The sequence below is a fragment of the Triturus cristatus genome, chromosome 8 (assembly GCF_964204655.1).
Source record: "Triturus cristatus chromosome 8, aTriCri1.1, whole genome shotgun sequence".
Taxonomy (NCBI): Eukaryota; Metazoa; Chordata; class Amphibia; order Caudata; family Salamandridae; genus Triturus; species Triturus cristatus.
Window position 1 is genome coordinate 1,454,841,079 of NC_140591.1, and position 19,408 is coordinate 1,454,860,486.

The 19,408-nt window shown below is 46.6% G+C and overlaps 1 protein-coding gene across 2 annotated transcripts in view; it reads left to right on the top strand.

The window, feature by feature from the left end:
- The window catches only part of PAK1 (p21 (RAC1) activated kinase 1), a 292,558-nt gene that overhangs the window by 65,912 nt on the left and 207,238 nt on the right, over positions 1 to 19,408 (top strand). The window contains exon 1 of one of the 2 annotated variants that reach the window (XM_085623256.1): positions 5,034 to 5,207. The exons of the other annotated variant lie outside the window; for it this stretch is intronic. The gene's annotated coding sequence lies outside the window, so the exon portion shown is untranslated. Of the gene's footprint in view, positions 1 to 5,033; positions 5,208 to 19,408 lie in introns of those variants that run through there. 2 annotated transcript variants of the gene reach the window in all.

A 19,408-nucleotide genomic window follows, 5' to 3' on the forward strand; every position in this document is an offset into this window, starting at 1 on the left:
GGCCCCAGGATTTGCGCGTGGATCCAGCTGCTTTACACTCAGCCACTTGCACAGGTGGTGGTAAATGGCCGCGTCTCTGACGCCTTTCCGCTGGGTCGAGGGACTAGGCAGGGTTGCCCCCTCTCCCCGCTCCTATTTGCTATGGCTCTCGAGCCATTGGCGGCGTGGGTGCGACAGGATCCGATGATCCGTGGCCTTAGGTGGACGTTGGACTGGGAGGATCGCATATCCCTTTATGCGGATGATGTGCTCCTCTATCTCGCCTCGCCGGCGCGCTCTATCGCCTGTCTCCTCAACATATGTGAATCATACGGCAGTAGGTCCGGATACGAAATAAACTGGGAGAAATCCATTTTATATATGCTCCGAGGCTCCCCGCCGCGGCTTCCGCGAGGCTGTAACATTCTAGTAGCTCACAACGGGTTCAAATATCTTGGCGTGTACGTCACGGCCGATCGAGACAAATTTGTCGCGGAAAATCTAATGATGCCCCTCCAACGGCTTCGCACCGACGTCAAACACTGGCGCGCATTGCCACTGACATTGCTTGGAAGGGCTTCGCTCTTTAAGATGCTCGCCCTCCCGAGATTCCTCTATGCGTTGCAAAATACCCCCTTCCCGATTGCACCCTCTTACTTCACGGCAGTCAACGCTGAGATCACTCGTCTTCTTTGGGAGGACAAGTCGCCTCGTATTGCCCTCCACAAGCTTACCAGTGGCTGGTATGATGGGGGTATAGCCCTCCCGGACATTAAGACCTATTACTGGGCGTCACACCTCATGATTATTAACCAGTGGCTCCATGTGCCGGGGGATGACCCCGCATACCGTATGGATCGACAACTACTCGGCCCCGGAGGGGTGATGGGAGCCCTTTACAACCCAAAAAGGGGTCGCGTTCCGGCGGGGCCCGCAGCCCATACCCTCCGGATATGGCACGCGGCGCAGCGGGCGATGGGCTGGGCTGGGAAGATTACCCAGGCAACGCCGCTTTGGGACACTAGGCAGCTCGGGGTACTTCGCACTACCAAGGGGTTCCACCAGTGGGATCTTATTGGTATCTCCAGGGTTGGAGACCTCTGGCGTAAGGGAGAGGTGATCACTTTTGCCCAATTGCAGGCGGATTACGACTTGGCGGACACCGAACACTTCCGATATTTACAAGTCCATCACGCTCTTCGGGCGGCGATTCCACGTGGGACTCGGCTCCCTGAGTCATCGCCCTTGGAAGACCGGCTCCTCATGGAGCATCTGCTCCAGAGAGCGACGTCCCTAACATACCGGAAGATAATAAATAACCGCCCGACCCTTTTTCCACCCTTAAGGGGAAGTGGGAGGCAGAACTTGGAGAATTTGATGAGACGGACTGGAATTCCGCGCTCTCGTCCCCCAGGGAGGTGGGCATATCTTCCAAGCTAAGACTGGTCCAACTTAAAATTTTGCACCGCACATACTACACCCGTACCCTCCTATTCAGACTCCACCGGGTGGAGTCCCCGCTGTGTCTCAGGAACTGTAGCCACGAGGGGACCTTCTTGCATACCCTCTGGGAGTGCCCTGTCGTTGCGACTTATTGGAAAGGGGTGTTGCGTCTTCTCTCCCAGGTAACCAAAATTCCCACGCTGCCGGAACCTCGGCTGTGTCTCCTTAATGTCTGGGAACAGACGGACCACAAGAGAGTGACCCAGCTTTGGGTGACTTTGGGGCTCATGCTTGCGAAATGTAATATAGCGCAGAAGTGGGGATCGGGGCAGGGGCCTACCCTGACGCATTGGATCCGAGATATGGACCTTGTAATGGTGACCGAAAAAACTGTGTATGTTCATAGAGGGTGCCCCAAGAAATGGTCCCAGGTCTGGGGTGGATGGAATGTTTACAGGGGAAATATCTGTGAGCCCCCACCGGATGCAGCAGACTCGGATCTCAGTGACCAGGACTAGTGGCTCCACCGCTGGAGATGGGCGGGGAGGGAGACGATGGTGTGATGTCATTGGGCTGTTTATTCCTCTCTGTGACACCTGTACTGTCACTGCTCCGATACCTCGTAACCTTTGTATGCCATGCCTTGCACTAAACGAGTGGTGTCTGTTTTCTGTGTTGTTGATAAACTCAATAAAAATATTTCAACAAAAAAAAAAAAGGAAGAAAATATAGACCAGAAAGAAATCTGGAGTATCATGTGACAAGTAGGGGTGTACAAGGGTCCTTGGGTAGGGAATTGACACTTTAAAGGATACTACTCATTGTATATGGCTTTGCATTAGACATGTCTTAGAACACGGCCCAGAGGCGGTGTGGTGCAAGCGGAACATGGCGTGGAAGCGGGCTGCAGGCCATCTTTCTTGCTACTGTGTCTCGCACCATATTTGACAGACATAGGGGTCTGAACAACTGAGCTAAGGTAACTCTTTTATGGAACCTCAGATTTGATTTAACTTTGTGTATCTTTCTCTGTTTTGGACATGAAAGTCAAGATACCACTTTCATTCAAGCCCCATCGCCACTGACTGTTTGACACCAGAGTGGGCTACACCCGTGCAACCAACCAGAATATGAGATGGTCATTACAAGAGACTAGGCAGGCGGGAGGATTTTGTTCTACATTTGTTTGCCTCAGGCAGTTTACAAGATTTATTCTGCTGCTATATTCCAGTTGTCTATCTAGCCTAACCTAGTAAACTGGCGACCAAATTTCCTTTAGTTGGAAGATACCGGTTAATAATGATTTTGTCCTGGCCATGCAATAAGTCTGTGCACTACAGTACTTACTTTTTGCTGGTGGTTGCAGGTAGTGTTAACCGGCATTCGTTTTTGGTGTCCAGGATTTATTTTTCATTACTAGACTTTGACCCAGTGGAAGAGAGAGTGGCAGAAAAGAGAACAAGAAGAAGGAAGTTGGGAAAACAGTGATAAAGGGCAAAAGCAGGGTGAAGGTGAACTGAGAAGATGAGATAAAGAGACAAAGTGTATGGTACTGGAAGAAAGGGGCATGAGATGAGATTAAGAATAGGCAGCCTTACAGCGTGGCAACCCCAGCATTTTGGAAATGCCATGGTAGACTCCTAAGAAAAACTTTGGACCCTTGCACTTATTTATTTTACAAATTAAGCTTTACTTCAGTCTTCCTATTAATTCTGACCTCTAATTGCTTGTCTTTAATTTACCTTTCGACCATTCTCTTAAAAACATATGTTCTGTGGGTTGATGGGAAGCTGCAGCAGTAAAGCCGTGCACACCAGCCCTCAATGCTGCCCACTCCTCTTTGATGACTCCTTTATAAGTAAAGGTTTCTACCTCCCACCTTACACTGCTACCTTCGGAGAAAAGAAGGCTTTGTCAACTCAACAAATGTGTCACGTTTGAGAACCTGCCTCTGTGGATTCATTGGTTTTCATTGAATGCCATTTTCATATTTTGCTAAGTGAGCAGCGTGTGGGCGGGGAAAGGATATTAACAGCAACTTATTAATAGTTCATCACTTGTGACACGATTTTAACTTCCCTGGCTGTGTGGGTTTTCTGGAGTTTACAGCTTTCTTTGAGTTGCGAATCTCTAATTTATTCCCAACGCCTGCTGCTTAGAGACAATTCAGAACAGAGCTCTGATGTATGTGCTCTGAATGTCAACATCATCTGTGGAGACATTCTCAGATTTAAATTCACAACAATATGAATTTTGAAAGTGCAGGAAATTAGCACATCCAGTTGACCTTGACTGCTTATATGACCTGACATCCTTTCACTTCTCACATTAAGCATGAATGTGTGTTGCTTGACTAATGTCATACTAGTTATTTCGGCACTTGTGATGCCTTTAACCAACAAAATAACAAAACAACAAATATATATATATATTTTTAAATTGGAAAAATGTACTACCACTTTATTCCCAGCTTTCAGCAACAGAGCTGTGAAAACATCTTTTTTTAACCACAGTTTTTCCAATGTTTTTAGTGGAAGTCAGTTTTGACATCTATTTGCTTTATACCTGCTTGCAGTTTGTGGTGGGAACTGGTCGGTAACCCATGGGTGAACCTAGAAAGCTATACATTTCTGAGAAGTATACAGAATTCTGAATTCAGTCATGACCCATTTGTGTAGACAGTTCATGGATTTCCCAAATAAACTAATAATTCTAATCAAAAACTAATGAAAATAGGAAGGAAAAATTAGAAATAGGAGGCAAACTTTTCATCTATTGTTTTTTGCTCCAGTGGTCAATCTACAAAATTAATGACTATTTTATCCGTCAGACTTTTGGTTGCAATTCAATTTAGTGTTTCTTGGTTGTTCAAAAACATGAGATAACCAAAGAAATATCAACTGAGGTGCAACTTTAAATGATTTTTCTTTGTGTCCCTCCCATGCATCAGATCATATGAAGAAATGTAATTAATTAAAATGAGTATGAAGGATATATATGTATTTTTCTGATTTGTAATCAAGATTGAGTTTAGGAATGGTCTTTTGGCAATAAATCAGGCTCTCCCCATTCTACACTGCACTGACTTCCTGAGGCCTTTCCAACTTAGGAACCCTTTTCTTGGCTTCTTCAGGTTGGTTTACTAAATTGAATGTACTGCTTGTTAGTAATAATAGAAACAACCTCTAGAAGCAGGACCTGGTAATGTAGGCTACTCGTATACAAACTTGCATATCCCTTCTTAAAAGGTAAGAACAGTCAAATAATGTGGTGATCTATTGGAGCTTTACAGTCCTTGAGATTGTAAATGTTCATTGTACGAGTATCTTTATGATTTTCTGGGACTTTTCTTTTGTGATGGACATTAGATTTGAATAGCTTTTTGAGGGAGCTTTTTGAGTCACATATGCATTGCAAGGGTAATCCAGAAACATGTATTACGTTAAATAATTTGAACTAGTTTAACTCAGTTTGCAACATTTTACAAATTTGTTCACATAATACTACATTGTTCAAGCATGTTTACCCTCTTGTTACATGTTCAAAAACATCTTTTCCAGAGTGAACCAGAATCCATTCTTATAATCATTATTTCTGGCTTACCCTTACAGAGATGGTCTGTGTGGATAGGAATCCTAGTAAACTCTTTCAAATTCGATTTCACCAACAGTGAAGGTCAAAATTGTACAACTGGATCCTTGTTAGAAGCAGAAGAAAACCTACTTCACTCACTCTGCCTGGCAGAACATCATGGCTGTATAAAATCCTTACTGTATTCAACAGTGGTAGGTGGATGACAATTGCCCTAAGAGAAGCTTACTTAGCCACACACACACACACATTGTATTGTAGTTAGTACTGTTCATAGCTGGAAAAAAGTACTCCCAAACATGCTCTTGCTGCACTTGAAGATAAAAATGTACAGTGATCAATGCCAAGAATCCCTATATCAGATTACGCAGGGTTGATTTACTGCTTAAGTGCTAAACGCCCATCCTCCAGTGTGGAGCCTTTTGATGTTTGAGGCTGTTCACACATAAGAAATAAGTGACAACTTTTGTTCCACAAAAGGTCTGCAAGCCAAATTTGCAATCCCCCCCTCCACGTTTGGGATTCTAAAGATACTAGGGTTTGTGAATTCCCCTGGAGGATATCAAGAAAATGGCCTAAAAGTGGCAGAATTGTGGATTATTGGGGGAAGAATTGGGACAAATGTGTTCTGCTGCAAAGAAGTATGTGTTTTTTCTAAGAATTACATTAACAAAAGGTTTGCTGTGCTAAGCAAACCCTCTTGCCACCTTTCAGGAACAGGCAGATTAGTTAAAAAAACAAATGTTACCACATTTTTGCTAATTGTAGTAGACAATTTTTCCTTCTTTTGTGCTTCCTACCTACTTGAGGTTTGTGATGGAAACGGTTGTGAAACTCATGGGTGAACTCAGACACATATATATTTCTTAAAAGTAGACACAGTTCTAAATTTAACAAGGTAACTTTTGTGTGGATCACTCATGGTTTTCCCAAAGAAACTAAGTGTTTAAATAAAAAAACTAATGAAAATAAGTAGGAAAAAAATAGAAATAGGTGACAATATTTGCATCCATAATTATTACTCTGATGGCTGATTTACGAAAGTAGTATACTGATACACTAGCCAGACTCTTCTGGTTTCAGAGATATGGAGTGTTTTTGGTTGTCCAACAACACACACTACCCCCCAGAGCGAACAGCTGATCTGCAGCTGAAATTATTTTCATTGTGTACTGGGGAAGAGGTGTGGCGCCGCGGCCAGGGCGACTGACGCCGGAAATTGGGGATCACGGTCAGTGGCATAACGAAACTTGAGGGGGCCCCCCTGCAAGGTACATGGAGGGGCCCCCCTCCAGTCTTATTCAGGAGCCCTCAGGTCGGGGTACTGTGCTGATGGGACCCTGGAGCTACAATACGTTTCCAATTTGAAACCAAATTTGTTGTCATCGACATTGATTGGCGCTATACCAACCAAATAAAGAAGCAAACCAAAGTCTGGAATTGTTCAAATCACTGACGCACAAGGGCTTCGATGCCTCGTCAGGGATAGCAAGTGCTCCTGTGTAGATTAGTTCTGACTTCAAGGCTTCGAGGCACCCGTGCAGCGGGCATCATCTGCTCACAGCAACTCTACCCCAAGACTTGTTACACTTTACTTCAACCTTCAAGGGTTTAAGCTATTGAAATCATTATGGCTGCCCCCACATGTTTGTTGGGAGTGGGGTGGGGGAGGGCTGCTCTTTTCGTCAGGCCCTCTAATTGCAAAGTTTGCCCACAAAAGCTGCCCCAGAGAGTTCCTTAATTTAAACATACCCCTCTCCCCCCAGCAGACCATGGGCTTTCTCTGCGCCTTTCATGCGTGGTTAAATATGTAAAACAACTCGTAAAGTCTCCCTTCAAGGCCACATAGGGTACAAAGGAAGCCAGGCAGTAATATGTGCATTAGCACCAAATTTGAATTTCTGACTATGTGGTCCCGTTCTAATGGAAACATTTTAATGATTAGAGAAAGGATTTTTACCTGAGGAAATGGAAGGAGACGCGACCTAACAGTTGCTTGCAGGCTGCTTCAGTTATGTCCACCAGAGCAGGCGCAGATGACTGGTGCTGAGGCGCGCAGTTTACTCTGCGCACATGACCCACCCTGCAGAGCAATGCGTGATGGTGCGCAGGCGGCGCACTAAATGTGAACGTGCGGCACTGCAGCCGCGTGTGCCCAGCCTCTGTCTCTGACACCGAGGGCCCGTTTAAATGATGGCCAGCTGCCCGTGCAGGGAGCCAGCCTTTGCGGTGCATGGGCGGCAGGTCATTATCATTATTAAAATGCCCCTCTGCCTCGGAGACTCTTCCCAGGCTAACCGTGCCGTGACTGGGCCCTAGCGTGTCTTGTATTCTTTCCTGGAGGAGCCTGACCCTGGCGTCAGAGTCAGGCAGGTCTCCCTGCCTTGTAGTCACACTGGACACGGGTGGGCAGTGCCCGGCCTCCGGCCTTGGAAGCCGGCACTTAGCGCCCACTACGGGTCACTTCATTAGCGGTAATCATTGGAAGCAGTTCAATACACCGGGTACTTATACACCTGATGCCTGCTGCCCAGGTCCAATAAGGGGTCATTCACACCTGCCTGCAAGTGAAGATCCCCTTCCCTATCCTTAGACAGACAAACAGACAGACATCACACACAGACGCTCACAGCACCACGGGGGCGAGTCGCCCACCTTCGTGCAAGTGTGTGTTTCACTTAGAGTGTTCTAAGTATGACACCAAGAGCATACATGGTGCTGGCGCACACCGACAGAGGCGTGTGTACAGGGGTGACAATAACTGGGATAAGGAGCTCTTGCACCAGAGGCAGTCCTGCTCAGGGTTCACACACAAGAAAATACACAGTTTTATCGATAAATACAAAATAAACCGCCTAATAAGAGGCATACAAAATATATTCGAACATAAAAATAGGTAATCAATAAATAAACGAAATAAATTAAATGAATAAACAGATTGGAAACATACATCGAGATATACGTAAAACAATTAACAGAAAGCAAATAATATATGCACAAACACACAGACAACTAAATAAATACATCCAAAAGTAATTCAGGGTTTATGAACAAATGTGTCAGGACGCTGTCGGCCGGGAGAGCCCTTCATCCATCTGCATTGTGCGGAGGGGGCCCCCCTAGACTTCGGGCCCCCCCGCACCGCGGGGGCTGCGGGGTCCTGTGTTACGCCCCTGATCACGGTTCAATCTCCGGCGGCAGACCAGCCCAGCACCATGTGACTCTGGGCAATAGCTTCCTTAATCTTCCCTACGCCCCCCAGCGCCTAGAGACCCTTACGGGTGATTGTTCGCGCTTTACAAATGTGGATTATTATTTATTATTATGCATTAATTCACATGGTGAAATCTAGTGTACGATGGAAACCTCATTTTTTTATTTGAATGTTCCCAAGATAATGAGTTTAGGAATAGTGGTTATTTGTACAATTTTGAATTTGGGGGTCAACTATTGTCAGCGCGCAAACTTATCCTGAAATCCAACTCATGGGGTGTGCCAACTGCCAGGACTGGGAGCGGTGTAGTCCGGATACCGACTAGGACCATCACTATATCTATTTGTTTGAAATCAAATGTAGATGCTGAAACATTCTTTTAAGAATGACAGATAGGGGATATTTTTTTAAAGCTTTATATAAAGAATTTTAAGGGCAAATTACAATACATGTGCCAGAAGTAATTTTAGCAGAAAAACATGTAGATATAAGCACAAAGAACTCTTCACAGTTCAAAATGAAATCCAGCATAGATTGACCTTCTAAAGGTGGGGGGAAAAAAGGCTCTCCCTCGTTGTAATCTGTGTCCCTCTATTGGACTTTAAACAAAGACATTCTTTTTTCCATGCAAATACATGGTTCTTAGGATTTCCACCATTGGGAAACAAGCAACAGGAAACATTTTACTAGAGAATACATTTGAAGATTCTCTCATAAAGAGACACATTGATTGTAGTCATTCTCACAGCTTATTCGAGCAGTTGAAATGATGCATTGTTTAGCAACAGCCTAGGACAGTTGGGATGTCGTTGGTTAGGCACAGCGGGAAAGGTTCTCAGAGTACACTTGCTGTTTATTTGTGAGAAACACAGCAATGCTTTATTTAGAACAGAAAGACAGCAATAGCCATCATGTGTTATATTGTGACGTCGGTGCAGGATGGAGGACAGTGTAAACACAATCCAAATTAGCGCACGTTCATTATAGAATGCGTTTAATAAAAGGAGGAAAGAAAACCACTCCCACGCCATAATATTCCATTCAGAGGCATTGTGCAAAATGCGTTCTTTCTTGCACAGCGGCTTACATTTGAAAGCTAAAAATGTAAAGACATTCAGTTGACAATAACAAATGTTCCACTATGCTATGCTCCCATACTTCTCCCGGTAAAAACAATCATACCCCACTTGTGTTGGTGGACCTTTTACCTGCAACAGGAAAGGTCGAAAAATGCAACATGGAAACCTCCAAGATTTTTTCTTTCAAATTCATTGTGGCGATGTGGACGGCTGCAGTATTTGGGCCTGTTCTTGGCCAACACCAAGGGAAACACACCAGCACCATATATTTCTGAAAACTAGACACGGGGGAGGGATCCAGGTTGGTGTGGTTTGGGTGGATCCAACTAAGGTTTCTTAACCAGAATGCCTGGCAAATGTCAATCTTTGGCTGAAATCTTAGTTTCCTCACATTTGTGTGAAGCAAAGTTTCAGAATCTTTAGGGATCCACACAAATTGTACCTCTCAGCATTCCTACACTTTGGATAAAACCAATGCTCCACTTGTGTGGGTGGGCCTATCGCCCCCAAGAGGAACCTTGTCAGTGTGAAGTCAATGTTGTGTCAATTAAATGTTCATGTGGTTACAGTTTTGACCTGTTTGACAGACAGACTCTCTCTCTCGCTCTCTCTCTCTCTCTCTCTCTTTTTTCAGTTAGGGAAAGTGTAGAAACGCAGGGTGGTAACACTTTGGTTGTTGGCTGGAAGTGCCCATGTTTCCTATCATATAAATATGGGAAAATAGTATTTTTTGGTTCATACTTTGATCTTGGCAGGGTATTATGGATAAGAAAGATGGCTGGGATACACACAAAACAAACCACCCTAGATTCCCCAGTGCCTCTAGGTTTCAGAAATGCCTAGGGTTATAGAGTCCCCTGGGTGCCGCTTGACCCCCAGGCCACTATTTTGCAACAATCCCCTTTGCAAAGAGCGAGGAAATTGGGGGTTTTGGGACTATATTTAAAGTTGGAGGACAATCTGGGTAGGAAAACATGCAGGGTCCATGCAAGCCACACTACTCTGGATTGCCCTGGGGTGCCAGGCTTCATAAATGCCCATAGTCTATAGGGTTCCCTGGTTGCCAGCAGTCCCACAGCCTGAATACTGCAGCCATTCCCCATAGCAAGTGAGAAGATTTTGGAATTTCTTTGGGCATAGTTTTTATATCAGCTGATAGAAAAGTATAAACCCTCTCCCCATTCTGCCTCTGCCTGGAGACAGAAATACTGTCTGGTGTCCGTATGTGGGGCCCAGTGCTAGGATGGTCCAGCAATACACCCTACTCCTTATTTGACTTTTTCCCCACGCAGTCTGTTGAGCATTCAGTCCTCATGAGTGGGCAGATTGGGGTGTTTGCTAACCACCTATCTGTCCCAGAGGGGTCAGAATCACAGAAGACCAACAGAGAAAAAAAGTGAGAGAAAGAATGGGGTGTAAGGCTTGCCTGTCCTGGCACGGCACTGCAGCCTCCAGCCCCTCTCTGTCCACCCATAAATCAAAACCATGCCCAAAAGCATCCAGATTTCCTTTGCATGCCGTAGAAGTGGCTGCAGTATTGGGGTTGTAGGCTCTAGGGGGACAGAACAGTGGTTTTGTTGAGGGTGTGGCCTGAGTCAAGTACAGGGCACTCCCAACCCATTTGGAGAGAAAAAATGGATCCCTGGCATCCTGTGGGTTTTCTGCTCAAGTACCCAAGACTCGTTTTGTTATAGAAATAAAATCAGCCCTTATGTCTGGTGGGCTTTCTGCCTTGGGGGATGCCAGATTTGCAGTAAATTACTCACTAGAAAGACTGTTGTACCTTTAGGGGTGGTGGTATTGTGTGATACCATTATGAACTGGATCCCTTCTCATTCTATTTTTGTTTTAATAATCCCTGATGTCTAATGGGCTTTCTGTTGCCTTGGAAGAACATTAGCAGTAAAACCCCAGTCACCCTTTCCAAGGGAGCAGAAAGACTGTAGTCACCCTGGGAAGGCGGAGGTGAACATTTGGCCATACACTCCCCCTCTTGAAGTCTTCCCTGGTGGCTTGATCCCTGCTTAAGCAGATATTCATTAGGGAAAGGTACCATTGGAAAGGGGAGCTTCTCCCCATCCTAACAATGTCTTCTGCAGTGATTTGTGCTCGAGGGACTAAATTATGCCCCCAGCACAGATCACAATGAAAGCAGACGGAGACTAAAGGTCTTAAGACTCCTCTGCACTTCAGAGCTTAACAATCTGCATGACCATGAGGGGCAACGGTGATGGATTTAACCGAGGCTGTTCTGATTCCTGAGGATCCAGCATTTGACCGACAGGCATGGAGAGTTTAATCTCCTCAAAGCACACTTTCTTAAGAAAAAAAAGTGGCACGGTCTTCAGAGACCTCAAGAAGACTTGCATTTGGCGCCACAACAGGTGAAAGACACAAAAGTATTAACCACAGAATAAAGTTCACTCTGCAAATTAGTGACAGGAGTTGGGTGTGAAATCAAAAATGCATGCACGCAGACTTTACAATGTTTAAGTTGGACTTTGTTGGCTGCCTGGGCCATCACGGCAAGTTACCAGAATATTGCTGCTTCCATTTTTTTGTGACAAACTGACTTTGTCTCAAGCATTACAAAATTTTCTCCGCGATCACCATTGGGGACACCCAGGGGGTAGGCCCTGTGACTGTTTGTTTCTATGACCCCTTGTTCTTCCAGCTTCTTGAGCTCCTCTTCTACTAGTGGGCGTAAGTGAAAAGGAATCAGTCTGTGTTTTAACGCCGTGGGTGTTACAGAGCGATCAATGTGGAGCTTGACTGGTGGGCGTTTGATCTTCCCTAAGCCGGTGAACAGCTCCGGAAACTGGTCCAGTAGGTTGGCCGTTTGGATATCTTGTACTTTCCTGAGGAACATTAGTAGCCCGAGGTCCTCAGCGGCGTGTCCGCTTAGGAGCGTGTCCACCTCTTGGTTGATGACGTGTATGTCGATTGTGATCTCTGCCTCTCCTGTTCTTACTGGTACTGTCATTTTCCCTACGAGGGGTAGGGGCACGTCATTCCCATAGGCGTAGATCCGGGCCTTTGACGTCCTGAGCTCTGGTTTCGGTTTGAGGCGGTTGTACTGCTGCACACCCATGACGGTGACTGACGCGCCACTGTCAATGACGGCGTCTACTCTTGACCCTGCGACCATGATGTCACACCGAGGTTGTGGCCTCCTCGTGCTTTTAAGGGCTCTGGTGAATGATATTAGATAGGTTTCCCCTTCATCATCGGATTCGGAGTCATCTTCTTGCAGGGCTTGCGCTTGTCTGTGTCCTACGTCGGTATGGGAGGACAGGGACAGCTGGGACAGCTGTCTCACCATGTTTCTTGCAGGCCTTTTCCCTCTTTGGTCCTTCCTCGTGGATCGTCTCCTGCAGACAGAGGCAAAATGGTTCGGGATGCCACAACTAGTGCACGTCTTCCCCTTCGCCGGGCACACTTTCCCTGGGTGTTCTTCATATCCGCAGTACCCACACTGGGCGCGAGGCGATCTCCTGGCTGCCGGGCGGTGTGCCTTCTCATGCGTCTGTATCGCGTCTGCTCGTTCTGTTTTAATGGGTACTCCTGATCCTGCACTCCGCGTGAGTGCTTGCTCCATTTCTTCCGCACGGGTGTCGGACAGATCATGGGACCGTGCAAGTACCAGGATGTCAGCTAACGGGATGTTCGGTTGACGGAGGATGAGGCTTCGCAGTTTCTTGCTCCTGACGCCACATATGAGTTGTGCTCTGATCTCTTCCTTCGCTCTGTCACCTGCAAGGTGCGTGTCTGCTAGCACCCTTAGTCGGGTGTGGAACGCATCCACCGATTCCCCTTCTTTCTGCTTTGCCTGTCGCAGTTTAAAATGTTCGAAATCCGGATTCATCTGGTGGTCAAAGTGGGTGTTGAGGGCCGTGATGGCCGCGTCATAGTCGTCTGCATTCCCAGTGTTGGGAAGGTGCTTGAAAAGCATGTAGACCTCTTCCCCCGCATAGTGGAGCAGGAGCGACCGCTTTACTGCGCCATCAGTTTCTCGGGACCCAATAAAGTAGTTGTTAAGCCGGCTAATCCACGTTTGCCAGCGTGGGGCGGCTGTGGCAGGGTCAGCTGTTTCGCTGAACGGCGGCAGGACACCAGTAGGCGGGTGGAACGGGGTGGCAGGTGCAGGACGGGCGTCGTCACCCATGGCACGGTGAGGGCGAAGCAGTCAGGCCTAGAGCGGGAGTTGTCTTGGCTTGGCAAGTGGTAGTACATGCAGGGAGCGTCAGGAGTTGGAGCAGGAGGCTATCCCCCCCCCCCCCCCAGGGATCAACCTTGAGATCGTGGATGTGGCACGGATTCTAGGCCTGATGCAGGGCCAGGGCGGTGCAAGCGGGAATATTCTTCCGCTCTGTGGAGGCAGCGTGTTTAGGTGCACACGTGGCTCACCGGTGCGTAGGAGGGCTGAAGACGGAACGGCAGGCAGGTGGCACGCGGAGCGGACCGTGCGCGGTCCGGACGGGCGTCGCGGGTCTGCCGCGAGCGGGCAGAGAAGCAGCAGCACAGTCGCGTAGGCACGCGGTGGTCCTTTCCGCCGTCGTCGCCAATGTTACACCTGGGCCGCACTAGGCGCACTAGCAGAGAGAGACAGACTACACGCAGTATCGTTGTCGGCGCCAACTACCACAAATGGGCGCGCCCCCTTTATACACTGGCGTACGCCACCGTCGTGGTGTACGCATAACGCAATACACAAGCGCGCTCTAGCGTCAGACGCTAGAGCGCTAACTGCAACACTATTGTGGTTAATAATTGAAAAAATACACCAAATACAGGTCTATTTTTTGTAAACTTTATTTAGGCCTTGATTGTTATGTCAGATGATATGTTATTGAGATTCTAATATAGAAACTCCTCCACATAGTATCTTCGTATCACCTTCCCTCTGCCTGCTTAGTAGTCAGATGCGCTTTCCTATAATCTGGATAAACCAGTGAGTAGCATACCTACCCTCAGAGGGGACCTGGAAATAAGAACATGATGCTGCCCTCAGTGTCATGTCTCACACATAACTGTGAAAGTTGTTCTTCCTCATCCCCCTTCACGAGTTGCCATAAAGTGAGGTGTCTTGTAGTTGGAGGATGGCGTAGTCCCATCCAGGTTCCTCCGTACCTTGCCTAAGCCGCTAGGGTCAGCATTGGGCAAAGGTGGGTGTTTCTCCCTGGTGTGGATGGTAAACAACGTTTACCCCAAAACGTTTTCCCCGCTTGGATCACAACGCGGTCGTTACAACGACCGCGTTGTGATTCCGCATACCATTACTCCGCAAGTCGGAAGAACAACTTGCGGAGGGGGGGGGGGGAGGTGTTGGATTTAAAATCCAACACCTTCCCTAGTGTCCACACAGACTGAATTGGAATAGTAAATTATACTATTCCAACATCCAGCGCCCCCCCCTCCGCAAGTCATTGTTCCGACTTGCGGAGTAATGGTATGCGGAATCACAACGCGGTCGTTGTAACGACCACGTTGTGATTCCAAGCGGGAAAAAAGGCGGTGGAATAACGTCGTAGATTCGTGGGACACCCCACACTACCCAGGGGCGCAGGTAAAATTGTGTGTACCAATGAACTGTAATCACAGCCCATCACCTCCCAGCTTGGGCAACGGAAGAGGCGAAAGGGCCCTTTGTCCTTCCTAACTGATGAACAGCACGGTAAAAATGTGGAGAGCTTCCATGAATGTCAGTTCATTCTCAAGAGGAAAAGACACATGGGGGAGATGAAAATATGACCGAGGCAGGGTGGCAGTGTCCCAGGCCATATGAACAAGACTTCACTCCTAACATTATGTCATGAAAAATAGTGCTAATGCGTCACTGCTCCTTCGTATACCAATAACTTGCTTGGTTTCCAGACAGTGCAGATGGGGTTGCTTGTTCGAATATGCCCATTATCCACCCACAAGTAGAGTGTGTATGTGGGGGCTGCAGGGGTCTGCGTTACCCCCATGACGACATCTAAGGAAGTGTCCCGGTGTGGCAAACCACAGGTTCCCCTCATCACATCCATGTACCAGCCATCTTGCGGTCGGTGGCCCAAACCCCAGCAGCTCTGGTGTGCCTTTCTCGTGCCAGCGTACCCGCAGGCTGGCAGGTCGAGGACGGGTAGTTTTCCGTCCATGCCTGCTCGACCTCCCAGGCCTGGGATGAGGCGCCTGGGCGCTGCCGGTCCGGTATTGACGGATTCTCCGTGGGGCAGCGCTGTGATTGAAGGGACTCCCCCAGTGAAGGGCGGGCTCGTCGGCGGAGCTGGTCCGGTATTGACTGACTCTCCGTGGCGCAGCGCTGTGACTGAAGGGACTTCCCCAGTGAGGGGCGGGCTCGTCGGCGGCCCGCGGGTCGCAGCCTGTTAGTTTGCGGATTAAACCCGCCGCCCTGGGGAGCGCAGGCGGCAGGTGAGTCCAGGCTCCTGCCCTTTCATTTCCGCCCCTCCGCAGGCACGTTTGCCGCTCTCCTCCCTCACACCATCTGCGCTCCCAGCGGCCTCGTATCAACACTGGGCGTTAATTATTCAGAAGGGAAGCATGCCACGTCTTGGATCACTGGAAGATTTGGAGTGACACAAAAACTGCGAACTGACATTTATTTCACTGCAGACGGTGCTGACTTGTATTTGATAGATTTTGAGGTTTTCTTTCGTGTTTTTTTGCTGTTCTGTTTGAGGCAACATCCGACAACGCGTCGCCTTCCCTTTTAGCCTTTGTGTTTACTTTTTCAGTTTTCGCTGTAGCGCTGTTAAATTGTTGAAGGTTGACGCAGCGCTGTACACTAAATGTTCGGTTGACACAGGGAAGTGTAAGGAACTAAAATGGCCAATACACACAGAAGTAAACGTCGGACATCAACAGAGGAGAAAGGTACATAATAAAAAAAAAAATGGAAAAATTGATGGTCAGCACATACAACCAGGATGATTTATACAAGTAGCTTTGGATCTGAATTAGATGGTGAATTAATGTATTAATAAAACGGCTACATATGGAATAAAGAGCCTTCTCGAGCGGGAATTTGAGGCAGTTTAATGTGTATAGTGGTTAGGTCAGGTTTATTAAGTCTTTAAGCTGGGGTTTGAAATGGGCAAGCAAGTCTTATAACAGAGAGGGTGTTACAGGTTTTCGGGGGGTTGCCTGAAAAGCAGCGACGTTTTAAGGCATGGGCAAAGCGCGCTATTGCCCAGGGCCCCACCTACCAACGGGCCCCTCTGGTGAAATGAGTGGGCCTGCCAGTAAGCCCTTGTTAATAAAAAGCAGCTTCTTTTTCGAATTTGCCAGTCAGCATGTTTAACAGAAACGTAGCGCCAGATTTGTTAGGGGTTTGTGCTTAAGTGACGTAAAGCAGTGCACAGCAGCCTAAACTCTTGCTTTGCTCTACATTCTATCAAATGAGCGTTAATTAGGTGCACCTTGGGAAGTTAAGCACTAGCACAAATGTGTTGTGATTCTTAGCCCGCTCTAGATAGGCCATGTTATGCTTGTGAGGCCTTGAAGGAGGCGCTAACATGGAGAAATGTTTTTATTTCTTCAAAAGTTCCATACATTGCATGTTTGCTGCACTGTCCAGCAGTGAGAGAACTTTGTTTAGGCATAAGATTTGTACTGGAAGGGTATGCTTCCTGTATAAATACTGCACTAGACGGCACACACACAACTCGGCACTGTGGTGGACATATTGTGCATTGTGGTAGGCCGCCTGATTTGCACCAGTGCAAGTCGTGAGTAGCAGCAGGCCATTGTTATAAAAATAAGCCTCTGTGTTGCTTTCCCCCCTTGCACAACTCAGCTTAAGTATGCACGCCTGGTCTGCCCAGCCTTAAACCTCACACTCTCAGACAGGTGGTGGCAATTAAATTGAAAAATAATTGTCATTTCTCTCCTCTTAAGTCACCTAAAATCTTCTACCTTAACCCTCTCTCTTAACCACTCCCTCTTTCTCTATTTCTCAATGTACCTTTATCCTCTCTCTCTCTCTTCTCGGGTCTCTCTGCCTCACATTTGTCTACCTCGCCTCTCTCTCAGCATACCCAATGTACCTCAGTCAACTTAATCTTTCTCTCTTATTTATGACCTTTCCCCCCTCCCTCTATGTGCCTACCTCTATTTTTATAACTCCCTGTGCCTTCTCTCTAGCTCAGCTCTTTCTTTACCTCATCCTACTCTCTGTACCTCACTACACTTTTTCAGATGACCTCCCTGTATTCTCTTCTTAATCTGCTTTACTTCTCACACAACCTCATCTCCATATTTACTTTACCTCTCTATCTATAACTCTACTATTTTACCTCTCTACCTTTCGCTCAGACCTCACCACTCCCCTTCACATTTTTATCTAATTTCTCTCTAACTCACATTTCCCTCACTACCTCAGTTTTCTCTACCCCGCTGCGCTGTCTCTCTTACTACCTAACCTCTCAGTTTTCGTCACCATTAATTCGCTACCTCACATCTGCACCTCCTCTTTCCTTTATCTCTGTAAATAACTTAATCCTTTGTGACCACCTCTATTTTCCTACCCCTACTTATTTTCACTATCAACTTCTCTGCCCCTCTCTTGACTACCTTTTCCATTTCACCTCAACCCTTCCATCTCAACTAGCGCTCTCAACCCCTTTCTTTATAGATCTCTGTACCTCACTACCTCTTCCTCTTTCTCCATCTCACAGTCTAAACCTCACCTATTTCTCAATTTAATGCATTTCACTCAAATCCCTCGTTTCAAACTACATCTCATTTTTCGTTCTACCTTCTCCCTCTGTCTACCTTTCCTACATCCCCACTACTCTTTACTTGACCTATTTTTTTATACCTCTTCTAATTTTTCTCTTTCTACCTTTCATCTCTTTTCCTCAAGTCTCTGTCTACATCTACCTCTTGCTGCCTTAAACTCTTTCTAATTCACATCTTTGTATACATTGCCTCTCTCTCTACCTCTTCCCTTGAATAGTTAACACCTCTTTTTCTCTCTCTACATTTCCTTCTTGCCATCTCTCTTTCTAACACAGTCTAAAACCTTACCTATTTCTCAACTTCTTCTCTCTCTACATCTTCCTCTTTTACCTCACCTTATCTTGCTCTCTTTCTGTCTTATTGTTAGTGTACTTTTGTCCTTCACACAACTTTCTGCATAATCTCTATCAGTGCCTCCTACTCCCTCTACTTTGGCTCTCTCTCTCTATAGTGCTCTCTTCATACCTCTGTCCCTCTCTTGTATCCTGCCCAGTCCCATTTCTTTTACCCAACAGGGTCCCAAGTAACTCTCTAGCCAGAGAAGTGCACACAGTAAAAAGAGAAGAGGGACAAGGCAGAGTAAGAGACATTAGGAGGAGGTTATTAGGATTTTAACCAGTGACAGTCCTCGGACAGAGCTTTGTGTCCATTGTTGCAGCAAGCATGTTTTTCCTATAATCGGAGTAACAAGCTGTTTAGACACTAAACTCCACATAAAATGTTGTTGTTGCAACTAAAAGAAAATCTAGATTAAAACAAAAAGGCTGTATCAGTGCTTGTTCAAGCTGTTTGTTGTGGTTCTATTGGGCTGGTTGGACACTACACAGGATGAGCTTTTGTCTATTTTTGCGCACCTCAGTTCCTGAAGATTTAATATACAATTCAACATTATGTGGCATCATGAGGAATTAAATGAGCCGAAAAAAGGCAATACATTTAAAGTTGCTTCAAACAGGTGGCCCCAAAATGTATCTTGCCCAGGACCCCACAAATCCTTTTGACGCTACTGCTGAGACAGTCTTTTTGCAGCATGATGTTTTGAGAAGGAGTGTATATTTTATTCTTAAGGATTCGTTTTTACCACAGAAGTCCAGTTTTTGTGAGAGGCGAGTGGTGGGTCGTAGGTGTTAGGCCTTATAAGTGAGACTTTTAATCTTGTTGGTAGATCAAGCTTAGCCATTTTAGGCTTGAGTACCATTGAGTTGGGTAACAATATACATCTGTTATTCAGCGCCAAGATGCCCCGTTGCTGGGGTGAACATGCGCTTTACAAATACACATGTTACGGTATGTTATGTTAGGATGGGTGTAATTCTGTCAAATGAACTTGTTCCAGTGATCACTTTGTCTGGAGAGTTAG